Raw genomic sequence first — 18,851 nt, forward strand, 5'->3', positions numbered from 1 at the left:
TTGGTAATACATTTAGTTCAAAATGAGAGCTGAAAAAATGCACAGTTCAGTATTCTGCCATGGTACATGGGGCTAATAGAGTGTCACCTCGAAAAAAGAAGGGAAAAAAATCTATTTTAATTCACTTACTTTTGCTATCTATATGTACAATTATCTGACATTTATGTGGAGTTTCTGTGTATATCGCCAGTTAAAGAAGTCTGTATTAAGCCCGTGAGGGCGGAAACGGTGTTGTTATATCTACTCAACGCGACACTGATAAAATGTGCGAAGTAGGTCAGACAAAACTGCGGTGTGTAGCGGGGTTGGGAGTAGTAATCTGGCTGGGCTCCTGCAGTTTTTTATTGTCGGGCTTCCCCTGTGCGGCGCGGTGTGTCATAGAGCCCTGGTAAGACGTGTCCACGGATCCGTCTCACACCGGAGCCCTCTAGTGTGCAGCCGCGAAGCAGTCGCGAGACAGACAGAAGCACTTTCGTAATAGACAGGGAGGCCTTTAGGGACCGGATGTTATCAGACGTGGTGTTCCGATTTTAATCAAGCTCTGGGTGTGCTTTGCGATGGTGGGCTTTTTTGTTCATATTTTAAACAAATTATGTGACTTCTTTTGAATTAAAACAATGAATGAAAATGAAGAAGAAGAACATTTATTATTATTTGTCATGCTGACCTTTTACAAATTAATACATTTTACTAATGCAAACATGGCACTTTTATTATTATTATTATTGTTATTATTATTATTATTATTATGGAATAATAATAAAGATAAAGTATAAGTAGCTTCCATATCTTTTATTTGGCTACCATTCTGTCCAAACAATTACTAATTGTTAGATAAATACTTTTGAATGAAGAGTTTCTGAACTCGTGCAAGGATATTTATGATTGATCATGCAGAGATGACGATGAAATTTGCTGAAATTCCTGGCACAAATGTTCCATGAAGTTGAGTGTCGATGATGGGTTGTGCAAAGCAACTGGGCAGATTTCAAAATGATAAGTTTACACACCCCCTTGCGGTGAAACTTGTGCCCAGTAACCAGTAAGCACATTTGAGCCACAAGCAAATCCCAAATTGAACCAATACAAAGTATTACGCTCTGCTGCTATTCATTTTCAATGAGTGAAATCACCAACTCAATCACAGCATAGAACAGCTCCAACCATTTTGTAGTTTAAGAAAACTTACTCTTCCACGATCAGAAAATGTATCTTCTAAGCCATGGCTGAAAGGAAACAACAGCCTTTATGTACAGATCTCATTCGACATCTCTTAAAATCTCTCAAAATCAAAATATATTCACACATTTCAAGCTCAAGAGACAAGCAGACTGTCTCTTCTGACTTTGTGTTTATGAGCAACAAAGCTTTCTGTAGAGTCTGAATCACTTACTGTGTGTTCCAACTATTCTCTCACACAGTCATTTATTAGTATTGTTCAATTCCACTACTAGTTATTGTGACAGAAAATGTTTCACTTGTGATACTTTTTTCTCTCTGTCTTTTGGCAGCTTACGAAAACAACATTTTACATATTTTCTTGGGTGACCAGTGGCTTTTTACCCCATGTTTACATCAGCATAGCTGGGTAGTTATTCTTTAAACAGTAACTGAAGTACACATAGTCCCAGAGCATGCATTCATGTAAATTTGATTATTTCCATCCAGAAAAAACACAGATCTCTCAGTTCGGGCCTGATTCACCAGGAAAGCTGCATTTGTCTTTTAAGGCTGTCAGGTGACTCATCTCGCAAGCCCACTGAGTTTCAGTGTAGAGGTGTACACCATACGCTGTGAAGCTGAAATTTTCCAGTGCCATTTTAGCCAACACTCCCACAGTGTGCCCCACTCGTCACCTCAGCATTGCCCAAAACCGGAGGGCTGCAGTTGCCAGAGTTTCCTCTGTTTTGTCACAGACGAGCAAATCTTTTTTTCCGACTGAACACAAAGCCAGCGCCGGCCGCTAGCGCAAGAGTAGTAATGACTGTGCAGCTCAGCTGTTGGGCAGCAGAGTGAATGAAAAGGTGGCTGGAAGCCTGGTCCTCTGAAGAGGGAAAGAGGGACTCTGTCCCATCCACGTCTGCAAAGGCAGGCGTCCGAAACTTCCAGCCATCCCACTTATGTTGGTTATGAAAGGGCTCTGGAGAAACTTTGGTTAGCTCAGCAAGTCAGTGGAGATAGCAGAGCTGCGGTTCCACCCTCCCTAGTTCAGAGGAATATTGGCAACGAAAACCTGTTACTAAGACTCTTGCTTATTGTGAGTTTCCATGAAATGTAGTTGGCTTGTTTGAAGTCAGCCACTGTATGACATGGCAGATAATGTTTTTGTCTCTAGTTCCTGTAGCATTGAAGAGTTTGGGTTGTTACTGGATAGTCTAGATGTAAGTATCTGGCATTCATCCAGAATCTGTTGGCAAGAGATAGTGAATGCACTATTCTGCATCAAACACAGCAAAAAAAGAGAGATTATACAGATGCAATGTAACCTCACTGATAGAAAACAGAAAGCTGCTCCACCAGTCACAAAGTATGCTGGGAACAACTAGTTGAATATTAACAATGGTGACTGGTAGATACTTCATGGCTATATTTCCAGGGCCTCTGTGGGGACCTCTGTGGGATTTGCTAGGCAGGGCCAATAATATTTCCACCAATCGCCACTGGCGTTCTTCTATTGTTTACTACCAACATGATCCATGATTGGTGAAGTTCCTCTCTGTTTTCTGCGAGTAAGGTGATGCTGTGAGTGTTCTATCCCTATTTTATTATGCCTTATTCTGTATGTGGAAACTGCTTCCCATGACGGCCCTTTGCGTGAGATACTTCGCAGTGCAGACATCAGTCCTGAAATCTGCTCAGTACACAGCCTCCAGTTAGAGTCGTAATTCATTTCCTTTTTTTTCATGTGCTTTCCATACTTTGTGATAAATATTTATGAACAGTTATTATGTTCGGTCCTTATAAAGAAAGAAAATGAATTGCTAATGAACACCCTTTGACAATATTGTTTAAATTATTAAAGCATAAGTCCCAACAGCGCTCATTTTAACCCAAACAAAACTAATTCAAATCATAACATGTTTGATGAGTGAAAAGCCACCAGAAATATATATTTTTTTCAAATAATCTGGAGGAAACAGCACAAGAGGGTAACAGAACTTTTCGAGGCAATGGGATGAAAGCTGGAGTAATCAAATGATATTTTCCCTTTAACCAAAAACAATGCAGGATTTGTAACAGTGCAGGTCATAACTTTCAGTGACAGTATTCATGAAGAAGTATGAAGATAACACAATGCCTTCAGAATGTTTGATTTCCTTGCTTGCATAGACTGACATAGATCATTTACTACCTCAGTTGACTTGCTTGCATGGCAGTCACATACACAGGTATCCAATCAAGTCTATCCATTTATTTATCTGGATACTGAAAAATAATTATCATATGATCAAGGTTGGCAGAGAGGTTGCAGCCAAAACGTTCTAGACCACTCCAGTCAAATTCCTCACCCACGGTTTCCCACAATTCCACTGGGTGGTTTGCGGTGCCCATTGTGAAACAGTAAAAGAGCTGAAACAATGGTGCCAGCTAGTAAGAAATAAAATGAAAAAAAGGGGGGTATAAAGGACATTGCCCTGTTTGTGGCAAGTTTCCGGTTTTTCAGTCTGGCAGCAATGCAACAGCACATCTGTGATTAATTCCACCAGCATTGCGCTAACCGGTGATCAAAATGTCAGGCGGCTTCGAGAAAGGCAGAGCAAGTGAAGGGGAAACAGCCTTTACAGTCTAGCCATCCTCAATCGATCATTGGTTACTGCTTTGTCAGTGGAATTAATCACCAAGCCAGTGTTGTGTTACAGCCCGAACTGCTCCTTTAGGCTTTAGAGTTGTCACAGTGATCCAAGATGGCAGCCGACAAAAGCTCGCAGAGAAGGACTACTTTTACCCACCCCTTTAATTAACTCAGATTCCAGTGAAATACAATCAGGCTTTGGCACAAGTTCAATCTACCCACTATGTGATTTGTCTCCTAGTGTTTTGTGAATTTAAACATGGCTTACATGGCTTATAATCTTATTTTAACTTATTTTATTTCACTGATACTTTCATTACAGTAAAAGCACACAATAATATTAATACTAACAACAACAACAACAACAACAACAACAACATAATATTCAAGCCATAGGTTACATCCCCAGATAATTTGATGCAGATATTGGATGGTAATGAATACCATTTTGCTAGAATACCATTTTGCTAGTGTTTGACTCGAACGCTATATTCACTGTAAACAGCTCGCAACATTTTTCAATAATCTCTAAGATATGTTTACTCCTGTGTTGTTGGGTGTGCCAGAACTGTAACCAGAGCTGTTTCCCATCATACACAGCAGCATAGAGTAGCAATTCCCTGCGTCCATATGCTCAGTTCAGCAGTATTTCAGTTCTAAAAGTAGTTCAGAGAGTTCTCAACTTGTCCACAGCCAGTATTTCTTAAAATTAAAGCATTTTTTTCCTAGTATTTTAAAGTTGTATCAGCCTCTTTGGATACAGTTTGCATGCTGAATGTTCTGTCACTGGTTAATGCCACATTAGTGAAAGTTCCTATTTCTGTGATATTAAGTAGGGTAATCTTCACAGGTCTCTTGTGTGTAGGCAATGTTAGCCTCGCCCATTTGCAACACTGCACAAATGTTTCAATGCCAGGTTCTCAAGAGTGAGCATCTTTCTCCCTTACTGGACTTCTCCCTCTCTCCCTTTTGTCTTTATCCATCCTTCTCATATTCCTTTCCATTTTTGCATACTGTCCTCTTTCCTCTTTCCTCTTTCTCTCCTCTCCTCTTCCTTTCCTTACTTCATTTTGTCTTCACTGCCCCTTTATGTGTTCTCACTCACTCGCTCACTCATTCACTCACTCACCCAGCTCCATTACCATGTAAGCGCATTGCCCACTTTGATCTCATGCCCCCGGGTGAAGGCAGGCAGGCAGACCGCACGTTTCTTTCGGATGAACCCAGCGCAACATTGCCACGGCGGAGGGGTCAGTGCAGACAGCATCGTCCGCATGCAGACCATTCCCCCAGCTCCTTCCATGCTGAGACTGCCCTGATGGACTGCAATCAGCCTGGCCCATCCACTGGTTCCCAGGCAGATGGGAGGCTAGCAAATGAGCCAGTCCAGTCAACAGATAATTTGGCATTAACGCCAACGCCGTTGATGTCAAGGGTTGCCTTCACGTCTTAATATTAATTTCTGAACACATTAATATGCAAAACAGCCACTTTGATCAGGGAGTCTGTTCCTCCGCATGTACTCTAGCATTTGGCTGCATTGATGTTCGTGTTGCCTGATTAGTGAGAGGGTATAGTTTCTGACTGAATTGCTCTCTGTCATTGATTAAATAAAGCATGAGCAGTGTTGATGCTTAAATTGTATAGCGGTTGGGGACTCAAAATGATCTCGGCTTATTTGTGATGTATTATTAATTGCGGGAGTTGTAAGGTCCTGGTTTAATATCTTTATTTGGATCTAAAAGGCAAGCAATTCATGCCAGTCTGGATGTAAACAGTTTCTGAGCAAATAAATAATGAAATTTAATGCAATATACCAATGTGTGTTAAAAGAACTATCGAGCAATTGCATGGATTGCCTTACTGCCAATGGATTATTACCTCTTCAAGGTTATACGGCTCTATATTGAGAGGGTTGTCATGGCAGCGGCAGAGTCAGGCTCATAGCCTAAACATATGGCCCAATACCGCAAAGTCCTAATAGAAAGTATTTATTGATTTCATCTCAAAAGCAACATGAAGATAGCCTTCCTTAAAGTATCTTTTTTCAGATTCTGTAATAACAGTTGCAGGCGAGTGACTCCACACTCCATTAAAATGTATGTGCCTTCAGAGTAATGGTGCATCTTTCACTTAAATAACAAATAAAATTGCTCTTTCTGACGTGAAAGTGAACTCAAATCTCTCCCCTCCACCAGCACACACTTTCAGGATGCTATGTATATACATTTTTAAAAATGGCCGTGTCACTCAGAATTGGCCTTTCTTTTCTACTTGCCTCACAGGTCTATTTGCCCAACCAGAGCTCTTAATAAACCATGTCAACAATGCACATTTTACAAAGTGTCATCTTTCAGACTTAGCTGATAATATCACGTATAGCAAGACGTTTTCTTCCACGGCAGTGCCATTACTTTACTTCTATTGCAGGGCAACGATGGCAAACTACAAAAGCACCTTGTCTTACCAAATGGTCGTACGTGCTTTTTTTCCCAAGTCAGTTGTCAGGAAGACCCAAATTCAATTAATTCTTCAATGAAAAAAAAAAATCTAATTAAATAAATAAAATCCCATAAAGAACTACAGCAATGTTGCCAGTGAAAAAACATTTAATGAAGTAATTTAATGAATGAATTAATCTGTACATTGTTTTCACTGTATAAATCCAGCTTTTTAATTATTATTTATGGGATGGCTTTGCATGATGACAGTGTTTTGAAAAAAACAAAACAATGTGGATGACAGTGTTCTTCTTACATTGTGATGACCAGGAAACACATGCTGTTGCATAACTATAAACAGATGTTCAGAAGTGTGTACAAAGAGCAGAGGGCAAAGTAGAAGGTGTCTCACAGTTAGCCTGTATCTTGGCAAAATCACTTTGTCAAATGTGCCAATTTGTATGCATGATAGTGGTCATGTTGCATTACAACTTTACTGAATTATAATCATTAGACTGGAGACAAAATAGATAGAAAGTGCCATACTTTCACAAATTAATAACACCAAAAATCACACACAGACATGCACATGCATACAAACACACAAACAGGATGGCAGTTTCTACATGTAAAGATGATGCAACATGCTTAGCATATTAATATTCTTAAAAGTCACATTTTAATTGGTAGCAAATTAAAGTTAATTGCTTTTTACATTGAGGGTTTGAAAGCCCCACAGATAATTAACTGCAGTGTTGAGAATTTTGATATGTTGACATTTTGAGAGTGAACAACCTGAATTCTAAATGAACAAAATAACTAAAATCTTAATCATGCAAATTGAAAACACGGCAGATTTGATTAACAAAGTTTTGAGGTTGGTCCTCATATTAATTAACTTCCAATTATTTATTTATTTCAACCAATATTGTGTTCACTTTATTCCAATTTGCAATAATCAGGGTCACAATGCTCAAGCACATGAACCAACAAGGAAAAAAAAAATGAATAGAGATATTTTCATATTAATTCAGCCACAAGCTGATTGTATAATAATGGACTCTTATGCAGATACATCCGCAAGTAGTTCATTAAAAAAGAACGGGAACTGTGCTTTCACTAATGCTTCAGTTTGACTCTGTTGTGGTTTGTCCTGATGTCCCTTCATGGCTAGGCCTGAGAACTGTCATTATACGTGTGCACCTTGAAAAATGCACATCAGTGTGCAAAAAAAAAAAAAAAATATTGGACTTGTGCAAGTGTGTTTGACTCTGCATGACCTGTGTACGCAATGCTCACAAGTGTCTACTGGGAATAGCTATGGCGGCGCTAGTGTTGACGTTGTCCCTGGAGTACCACAGCAGTGTCTGGGTTAAGCTCCAGCCACACCCCTGACTTCATAATTGGATTATTTACATTATGAACGCAGGTAACTCTGCGCTGTAAAAACTCAATAATTCGCCATTCAGATTCTGATCAATCAAACTGCAATCATGCTCATAATAAAGCAAGCAAACAACCAAACAAACAAACAAATTAACAACACATCTCAGGCACTGCTGGAAAATGGTTTCTTACCCTTAGCTGTAGTGCTTCTTAGCTGTAGTGCTTAGGGAGTTTGATATCCAGACAGGGTACCATTCGATTATATAATTAACACGATTACTTTCGTAAAAATCAAGTCACAATTTTGAGTAGCAAAAAGTCAAATGCAAAGCTACACAATATCAGTTCACTTCACAGGTGCTGTTGACAGTATTGCAGCTACACTTAAATAAAATCTCACCAAATATTCAACCAAGCTAGCAGACAATATTAAAGTGTGTGTCATGCCAGTTTACTTGCTAGAGGCATCTGTCAGGCTAAAAACAAAAACAAAAAAAAACAATGGCATTTAATAGCTTTCTTAATATCTTCTGGATATTTCATATGTATTAGTATAAGGGCCTCTGATTAAGTTAATGCTCTTACTTAGTAATGTATTCTCTTCATTGCCAATTTTTGTCGCAACGTGCCTTGGTCTGGCATGCTGGCAGACAACGCTGGACAGATTAGTATGGCCAAATGAGGCACTTTTAATAGGGCCTGATGAAGATTTATTTTTAGACCATGAGCGCTGTTCTAAAAGTAGGCTCCACGGCAATAAATGAAGAGGTGCCGTGCTGTAATAATGCTATGGTTTGTCTTCAATAGCATTCATTAAGCGGGGTACTCAGGATCGTCAGAGAGGAAGTGAGCAAAGGCTCATTATAATCTGTCTCCATGTAGATGTATGCTAATTGTCCTGCGAACCGAAACAGAATGAGAGACAAACGATTGAGGAAGGAAGGAAGCAAGTTCAGAACAAAGGGATTTCATATTTCGGACGGTCACAGCAGGAAACAGGGCGGCACGGTGGTTGCAGTGAATAGCACTGTTGCCTCAGAGCAAGATGGTACGTGTAGCATGTTCTCCCCGTGGCTGCAGGGGTATCCTCGGGGTACTCCATTTCCTCCCACAGTCCAAAGACATGCTGGCATTAGGCTAATTGGAGACTGCGATTTGCCCGTAGGTATAAATCCCCTCGTGCACTGTATGCTGGAATAGGCTCCACCCCCTCGTCCCTGATCAGGATCTTGTGGTCTTCAATCTGACTCAAATGAGCTGGTCGAGAAGAAATAGCCATGGGTTTCCATTCAAAACTGGATTTGAGTGGGGGGGACCAGGCTTAGTGTCAGCCATTGCATCATGCACAAATTTAAAGGAAAGTCCTGTTATAAGTTTATTATGAGGTTTTTAATAAATGATTAGGGGAAAGGGTAGACTGTTACTGGACTTTATTTCCCGCTTTAAGGAAATATTATTGCTTTAAAAAGTAATGTGGTTCTTTGATGTTAAATAGGCAGAAACACAAAGGCATTTGGAAAGCACTAGAAAGAATAAAAAGTGGAATTATACGTGAAGAATTTATTTCAAACAGGAGGGGTCATTTTATTACCTGCTGGGAGCTGCTTTCTGAAAATGTACTGGCAAGATGTTTTTGCATCAACTGTCTTACTGAGCCACATTCAAGCCGACTGCAGGCGAGACACATTCACGGCAAGGAAAGCAAGTCAGTGAGGTAATCACAAAATAATGTTTGTGATTCCTTATCTGGGGATCAAAATATGATCACAATCACCAAACACCAATATGATTATGTCAAGATCGTATCATCTCAAGATTTCACCTTATAGTTTTTGACATTGTCCAATAGTTTTCTGGGAATCACTGTTCACATACCTGTCATTTACTCACGTTTCCTAGAATTTAGGAAACACACACACACACACGTACACACTCACTCACTCACTCAGATATGTGAATCAATATGTTGTTCCTAAATTCTTTTTTCTTCATTATTTTGAAAAGTTTAATACAAAATGACAACACCAAAGTCAACTATCAAGTTAGATTCATAACATTCATTTTACCATTAAATAGACTGCATGACAATGTCAATTCTCCAATCTGTGTCATTAATTGCTAACTTACTGATAGGATGCAGTTTCATGTTTTATTAAATAATGAATGTGGATGTTTTGAGCTAATGATATTAAATTGAAAACAAACTATCTTCATGAGACAACCATAATGGGCTGCCACACTCATCTAATGCAGGAATTTAAACTACTTGTTTTTTTGGGGTTTTTTTGACAAGCAACAAACGCTACAGCGGACCAATATGCAGACTTCGTATTTCCTCAGATTAAACGGATCACGGAGCTGAAAGATTGATTGCCCAAGTCCCGACTCCATCTCCACTCCACCTTCAGCGCAGCGTTCAAAACAGCACGTTTCCTCACAAGTGCGTGAAAACGCAACAAAAGATAAAATGTCACAATTTGCAAGAAGAATGCAGCAATTACCTTAGAGTCCAGGCCCGACAGTTTTTATAACAGCACCCTATTGATTAAATGCAATTTACAAGTTATTGCTATTTCAATTACACACTGCAATTAGACTAACGGATCGATTAAACTTGAATCCACTTCTAAAATTCAAGGTTTGATTTGTGTACGCCTGCATAGCATTGCGTTGCACTGGCTTAAGAATGTGAACCAACAACAAAAGTAGGCGTAATAAAAGTAGCGATTTGAGATAAAATGTTCCTTGTAGCAATGTTGTTGCATTCTGTATTTTCTAGTGAAATCCCCAGCCACCACATATACCACCACTGGGACTACTTAACATAAAAAGTTAAGCAACTTCAATAGTGTGTGGGCCTGCAGTAATGAGCCTTGTATTGCTGAATTAAAAAAAGAAAATAGTGTTTTGCACAGATGTACATTAGATTCTTTGTAAATTAGCTTTGACTGTTAACAGGAACCCTGCAATTAATCACCAATGCATCTGCCAAGTAACAGTGGCTGAAATGTATAATACAAACATGTGGTCTGTTTTCCAGCATTTATTCAACTCATTTTTGATTGAGGTACATATTGAAACATATTGCCTTGTTTTCATATTTATTATTAATATTATTATTATTATTTTCCATTTAGCTGACAGACATATTCAGGCCTTGGGTGTGGCACTTCAACGTCTAAATGTTGTAAATAAAAGCAGACATTAAAATCTGTAATACCGCTGTAACAACATTATGTGAATGTTGTGAGAATGTTTATGGTAAACTTATTATGATTTGGCATGACCTCTACCAGTCTGAGAGAGTTTCATTGTGATCTTTGATGTGCCTCACTCAAGTGAAGAGAGCTTTGAACAGAGTCTGCATTTGAAGTGAACACAAAGACCACATCAGAAAAAAAGAGAAACATTTTTCAATACCACTTTGACTTTGGTACTTGGTTTATTTTGGTATACAAATATTCAGTCAAATGTCCCATCTCTCGCTGTGTCAAAAACACAAAACTTGTCAACATTTGACACATTTGAAAACGATTTTCTCCGTGCCTGAGCACACACATCATTGATTCTCTTAATCTTCTCTCTTGCTGTCTGTTAACTTTATTCTGATAGCCAGTCAAATGTCACTCCATCATGAAGCCCAGAATAAAGAGTGTCTTAAAAAGTAATCAATAACCTTTTCTATATTATTCATTTTTGTTGCCTTATCCACTACTGTGATATACACATGTTTGGCTGTCTGGAAATATACCAGTTCTTTCTACTGAATATCTATTTATTTATTTATTTGTTTATTTTTATTGACTCACTTGATTTATTTATTGGGGATGATTCAGTTCAGCATTATTGCAAAACAAAAATAAATTGCATTTAAAGCATACAGCCAAGGGAAATTATGTTAGATTAAGTGTGTCGACATATTTCTGTCAAAATGGTTGCATTTTTGTTTGCAGTTTGGCCACCCTTGTACTTTAGCATTTAGCGTGTCAAAAACAGGTGCTTGTTTCATCCCTCTTGGTGGGGCATTCCACAGTTGAGTCCCTTCAGTGGAAAACAACCAACCAGCCAAAATATGTTTTACACTGCACCACTGTGCGGTTGTTATTCACTGTGCCTCTGGTGGTAGTGCCGCTGCCATTTTGCTGCCTGCTATAATGCATTTGCTCAAGATTAATGGGGCCATGTTACGCAGACGTTTTAAAAACAAGTTTCAAAAGGCGGCGTTGTATTTTGAATTTGTGTTCACTGTGGAGTGGGCTTGTGTCATGCACTTAGAAGTAAAGTTTTGGAACTTGCTAGGTAGTTAATTAGATATCACAGCTTATCTTATTTGAGGGAAACCACACTTTAAAATTGTAACTGTAAAAAAAAAGAGCTTTGCCAGCTTTGCCCATGTGGCTTTTTACCACTCTACTAAAAATGTTTTGTTCTGGTAAATTAATTGCACCATCTAGAAACCTGATCTGGTGGGTATAACACTACAATGACTTTGTCCTAACATGCAATTAGAGGGAAAAAAAAGCTTTCTGTCGGGCTGAGATAATCATTAAGGAATAATATTACAGCTAAACCTCAAGTGCATTGCTTCCTTTAGCCTCATATGATCAATTTGGCAATACGAATCCGCCGCTCTTGACTGCTACTAAAATGTACGAAGAATGCCCAATGATTTTTGCTTATGTCAGAGGGCTCTTGCTTTTGAAATGAAATGTACTCCATACCACAATTCCATTGTGTGTTTAAACAGTGACACCTGTTTGAGAGATTTAAAGCAAACACAAATGCCCCTTCAATGGAACAATCAAGGAACTTTGGTTCATTAAAAAAAAAAAAGAAGAAAAGCTGTAAAACGATTTGTTTGTAAACCTAGTCAATCCCACTCGGGGCCCCAGGCACACATTCTCGAATTGGAGTCCGTCTCATTCGGCTATAAAAGAAGACTATGTTCACCATTTTGCTCCTACATTAATCCCATAATTAACATTTCTGATGTGGAAGTCATATCCATTGTGAGGATTTATTTAATATGGGAATTGATAAAGAGAGAACAAAGACCAGACCATTTCACATTTTTAAATTAAGTTTGTTTTTTTCCTGTAATCCCTCTAATTAATGCAAGAACTTAACAGCCTCTGTGAATGCAAAGGCCTGCTGGATAAAATTAAATGAGCGATCCCAAGGTCAAGCAAGTTGACCAGACCAGACCAGACGCTGGAATAATGTGTGGAGCACATATACTGGTCTGGTTTCCATCAAAACTTTTCTTTAATAACTTGGTAGTGCTATTTTTTTATAAGCAAAGCTTTGCAAGTTTGCAACAGATCACAAATATTAACTCTCCAGGCATTTCATATGAATTCAGGCAACTGTGATGAGGTGCAATTTGATTTATTTTTATGTTTTGTAATCAACAGAAACTCTCTTGTAACCAATACCTATTAATGTCACACACACAAATGGCAAGGTGTTAGGGAAGAGAAAAAAAATGCTGTCAAATTTATGAGATTACCATGAGGCACAATTCCAAACCTGTGACCCAAGGCTTGAATTTAATCAAAAGGTGTCCATAATGCCGCTTTACAAGTAAATACTATTGTTACATATTGTCTTCACAAACCCGGGTTGGTAAATTAATTTCTGCTGAACTCACCAAACCGTTCCTGAAGTAAAAACTAATGATTGCATTTAATCTTGAGTCATAATAAATGATCCCAGGGATGACCGTCCGAGATGGGGACAGAGATAAGAAAGAAAAAGATGGATATGCGCGCATTAAAAAAGAGCAGCAGGGACGAATGTGAGGGCAAAGATAAACAATTTGGGCACATTGATTTATCAAGGAGAAGAGTCCCTGTGACAGTAACAAGACCGATTGAATGAAGGTTAGCCTTTACTCACGGAGGCAACCCGTTTGCCAATATCCATCATTAGAAATTCGGAAAACACCCAGAACCACCTTCGCTTTCCCGTTTTCAGCGAAACCGTTTATAACGAGAAGCGTCACCTCGAGGCGCACGCGCAGCGACCGCGGCAACAACGGCGGGCAGGTTTACGCCCGCGGGACGGGGTTCGCTCAAACTTTACGGCCGGGAGTGCCTGACGAGTTCCCGTCAAGGACATCCCCCCCCGTCCCCGTCCCCCCTCCCCCCGCCCCTGCTGTCCCGTTTCGTCAAACGGGTCGGAGCAGCGTGAGAGCGTAGCCGTTTGCCAGACCTTGAAACCTCCAGACATCACCGCAATCACCTCGCCTGTCTAGAAAAGTTTCCATCATAGTACAGCCCCTTCGCAAGCACAAGAGCGTATCCCGCCGAGCCTCTTCCTCCCCAGACGGCGGGAGTCGCGGAGGACAAGCGCGGCGCAGTCGGGTCGTGGCCGACCGTTACTGCCTTCTTTGTCCTATTCACAACTTCCCCAGCATGAAAAAAGAAGCAGCTGTTGACAAAGTTGCTGAATCTACCCTTTTGTAGATATAGAAATAATAACAGAAACAGAGAAGCACTTGATTAAGGATGGAAATTGCGGAACTCAGTCTCACATAACGGTAGATATTTTGATATGCCGACAGTTATCCAAGCTAGTCAACAATTAGGTCTTCTTGTAAGTAATAGTAAATGGTAAATGGACTGCATTTATATAGCGCTTTTATCCAAAGCACTTTAAAATTGATGCCTCTCATTCACCAGAGCAGTTAGGTGTCTTGCTCAGGGACACTTCGACACTCCCAGGGCGGGGATCGAACCGGCAACCCACCGACTGCCAGACAACCGCTCTTACCTCCTGAGCTATGTCGCCCCATGGTGACCCCATGGCGAATGGAAGTTACAAATAGTCACAGTAGTTCCAGTGCCATGAAAAAAGTATGTTTCTTGGTTAGCAGTGGTTTTCATATTGCTACTCTCCCATGAATCCCATTTTTGCCCAGTCTCTTTCTTATTGTGGAATGAACTTAGCTGAGGCTAGAGAGGTCTGTAGTTTTTTGGATGTACTTCTGAAGGACAATTTCGGCATGCCAGCCACTCCTGGGAAGATTCACCACTGTTTCAAGGGTTCTCCACTTCGAGATAATGGCTCTCACTGTGGTTCCTTAGGGTTGCAGAGCCTTAGAAATGGTTTGATAACCCTTTCCAGACTGATGTCTTCCAGACTTTTTCCCCTCATCTCTTTGGGAATCTCCTTTAACAATGGCATAGTGTGCTTGTAGAAATGTCATGGTGAATACTTCACTCTGATGGTAAGGATCAATATGAGTGAGGTTTAGATTCAACAGGGCTGGCTGCAGTCAAGCCTGGCTGTGTTCAGTCAGCTGAATCTAATTATCAATTAAATTTGATTTAGTGGTTGATAACTAGGGGTAACTAAGGGGCAATTACTTTTTCACATGGGTGATATGAGTGTTTTTTAGAGGAAATCAGGAAGGGGCAAATGCGTTTGAATGGCACTGTATGCTACAAGTTTAACTTAAAGGACATCCAAGATTCATTTTTGAACAATCGTAAGTTGTTTGGTCAAATTATTTGCGCACTTTCAAAATTCTAATTCAAAATTGCAAGGAGAAATTAATTGAAAATGAATGCAAGGAAAAGTGCTGCTTGAAAAAAAGTCTGAGGTTTAGCCAACATTTATAATAATGGCATATCACAAGCAAGCGCAAGTGCTTCGCAATCACCAAAAAAAATAAAAAATAAAAAATAAACAAAAAAGTGAAACTTCTACCCAACATAAGTTTTACTTAGCTTCTATGTTGCAGAGGAAGCACTTTAGGTAATGTTGAGTAAATGAATGCCCTACTGCGCTTGGCATCTTTTCAGAATTGATAGAGAAAGAACTTTCTTCAGGTAAAACACTATTAAAATGAAAAGTTCCATAATAATCCAGAACCTTATTAAAAAGGGATTTTATTCCTTTAAAATGGATTGGTAGCTTAGATTGAATTCAGGTGTCACTTTATTGTGATGCGGTGCAAGACTGAGCTGAGAGGGTTTTTTGTTTATTTGACTGAACTCTACCTTAAGATGACTTGGCGGTTTTGATTGAATCCAGGGGAATATGTCATCAGGTTGGGAACCGGAGGGCAGGGGAGGGAAATGGAGGGAAATTAATGTCACTCAGCTAAAATGGACCAGGTCCAGCTTCCAATTTACTCCTCGATGTGCAAATGGGAGGCCGTCTCCAAGGAGTTTGCCGGGGAAAGTCTATTAATTTCCCATGTACATGTTGACAAAATCGCCATCAGGACTACGGCTTGAATATCTCTGCCGTGGGGGGGAGGTAAAGGGATGCAATTAATCTGCGTGAACTAAAATATACTTCTTTTCATTAATCTTTTATTGTAAATGAGGAAAGTAATTGAAGCGTCGCCCTGGCGTCAGAGGGACTGAGATGCCACAGGGACCTGCTCCTGAGGGCTGTACTGATTGAGCATTACATATCTAACACCAATAATTTATGCTTCATTACCTTTTTTTTTTTTTTGCCTGGAGATATGAATTTCCAGGGCACTTGAATCCTAAATAGAGACCTGACAACTGAAATATTATTGGCGGGAAACTGTTTTTTTTTTTTTTTTTTTTTTTTTGCACAGAATTAGTCGTGGCTGATTCCGGGAGTTCTTCCGGCCCGCCCCCTCCGACTTCAAAACAACTTTGGCCGTTTTCGATCGCTTCGGCCATCGCTACGGCCGCGCGCGAGGGTTGTACAGGAAGCCGTCGTGAGCGCGGCTGGAGGGTAATGGCGCGGTAATTCCGTCGGAGAGACGCGGGGCTGATTTATCGAGTTTCTCGTGCGGTTTGGGGATGCGGGTTGCGGTGGGGTGGGCGGGCGGGGGGGATGGGTGTGGGGGGGGGGGCGGGGCGGTTAGAGAAATCTCAGCTGCGAGGTCTTTGTCAGCTCCGTAACAATGCCCTCGTTCTGCCGTTCAGCGCCGGCTTGCGCGTGAATAAAAAACCCGCGCGATGCTGTCACATTTCACTCAGACGCCGGATTAATCCTAGCGTCTCTGGCACGCTCGAAACCGAGGAAGGCAACAAAACGAACGGCGGCAAACGGACCGGCGAGTCGTAACATTACTGTCTTCCAAATGATTTCTGCAGAGGTGTATCAAACAACGTCGCCTCGGGGCTCAGAAGCACTGCAGCGCTGATTCCGTTCCGCGCAGTAAAACTGACAGAGTCTGCAACCCTCCAGTCAAGGAAAAAACCCATATACGCCACCGTGAACCCTGTCAATTTCCAGGATAATAACAACCAGACAACAGAGAGCGTACACAAGCTTTACAGCTGTACGTGCCAATCACCAGGCAACAGAACTCCAGGAGGCCCTGTGCATAGGCTGCCTGGCAGCGGCTGAAAGGCTTCTCGCTGAGATTCCATCACGCTCGCTGGGTGACGCGCGTCCACGCCCCGCGCCGAACCCGGGGGCCTGACGGGACCGAGCGCGTGCCAGCGCGGCATCTGTCCGCCGATCGATCGACAGCGTGCCGCTCGCGCGTCCCCGTCACAGTTCTGCCGCTGCAGTGGGTTCATCGGTCCTTCACTCAGCTCCTCTTAAAACCCATTTAAGCCCGCGGGCAACTGAAGTCGCCGAAGCCTCTGCCACTCATTTTCCATCTGTGAATATTTTTTGGTTGACTATAGATGCTTATGTAAGAAATCTCTGGGAAAAATCTGGGCATTAATGGGTTCAGGTTAAGGTCTACTTTATTGTCTCCTACTGTATAAAAGAAAAACAAGACATCTCACATTTCACGTTCGCAGTTCATACATTACGATATAAACGTTAAATATAAACATACGCATATCGCCATGTTACCTCCATCGTCACATCTGATAAGTGCAAAAAGATAAGCACTGTGGATGCTAAGCTCTAGCCTTCTTGAGCATGAGTTAAAGTATTAAAGAGAGAGGTAGCACAGCTGAATGCACTAATTATGTGTACACAGCAATTGGATCATGCTTTGTTTATAAGGTGACAAAGCAGTCCACTGGTGGTGAATTAACACCTGTTAACTCATGTTCACAAGTCGACTTCACCAAACTAGCATCTAAGCGCTAGCTAATTAATTGTGGTAAATCCTGCCAGTAGTTTACGATAATGTGCATATGTAAATGCGTAAACAAATACCCCATACATAAATAACACTAGGTGTTACTTTTTTGTTCTTGAATTAAATTACATCATTTGCAAGTCATAAACTTAAATCATTTGGTCCGCATATTAGGTAAAGTCTAAACCCAGGGTATTCAAACTCGATCCTGGGGACCCTCTGTGAATACTGGTTTTCGTTCAAACCACAACTGCAATTCCACAATTTTAACAAGCTGTAAAAAAAATTAAAAATTGTAAGTTTCGCATTTCATGTTTAGAGAGATTATTTACCCTCTTAAACCATAATATGTCAGAAATAACTATGCATGCCACGAAGAATAACAATTCCATGTTCCCATTCTGCTTATTGTGCCATATTGCAAACAAGTGCATAGAAAGTGATTACAAAATTATTTAACGGATCAAGTTAAATAAATAAGCTCCTAATTGGTGTAGGTGTGAACACGTGGCCTGTAAAGCTAACCATTTGGGAGATAATGAAGAGACCAAATGATAACGAGCCAAACTTGCAATGTGTTGATAAGTTTAAGGGAAAAGAAAACCTATACACGTGTTCAACAACCTAATTAGGAGACTATCATTTCCCCTCAGTCTTGAATTTGATCAGTTTAAATGTACTTCTCTTTTATGCAGTTATTTGCAATATAGGCTACTGTAGCACAATGTGAACATGGGTCTTTTATCTTAATATAATGCACAGCTATTTCAGACATAATGTGGCTTAAGAGGGTAAATAATCCCTCTAAACATGAAAAGCACCTAATTAAGAAAACATAGCAGCTTGTTACAATTCTGGGATTGCAACTGGGGTTGGAAGGAAAACCAGCACACACAGAGCGTCCCCAGGACCTTGTCTGAATACCCAGTGCCTAAATAGATCTACAAGCCTCTGGTCCTATACATTAAAATGTTGTGTTAACCCTCTAAATGTACATTTTTATTTTGATAGTGTAAATGTAATCTGTGTTGGACTCAGAACTATTAATATGAATCAATTAAAATTTTGTTCATGAAAAAGTTCAACTCTTTATGAATGTTCCAGTGTATTCTTTTGGCCCTTGGTATGTAAGCAGGTTGAATTAATGTTGTTTCACTTTATTGCCACTTATGCAGTTCCTTGGTCGGAA

At 40.3% G+C, this 18,851-nt stretch overlaps 1 protein-coding gene across 8 annotated transcripts in view; it reads right to left on the minus strand.

The window, feature by feature from the left end:
• Positions 1 to 18,851, minus strand: part of LOC135255700 (cadherin-8-like) — a 187,684-nt gene that overhangs the window by 83,181 nt on the left and 85,652 nt on the right. The window lies entirely within an intron of this gene.

Source organism: Anguilla rostrata, chromosome 5, assembly GCF_018555375.3.
Source record: "Anguilla rostrata isolate EN2019 chromosome 5, ASM1855537v3, whole genome shotgun sequence".
In the NCBI taxonomy this organism is placed as follows: Eukaryota; Metazoa; Chordata; class Actinopteri; order Anguilliformes; family Anguillidae; genus Anguilla; species Anguilla rostrata.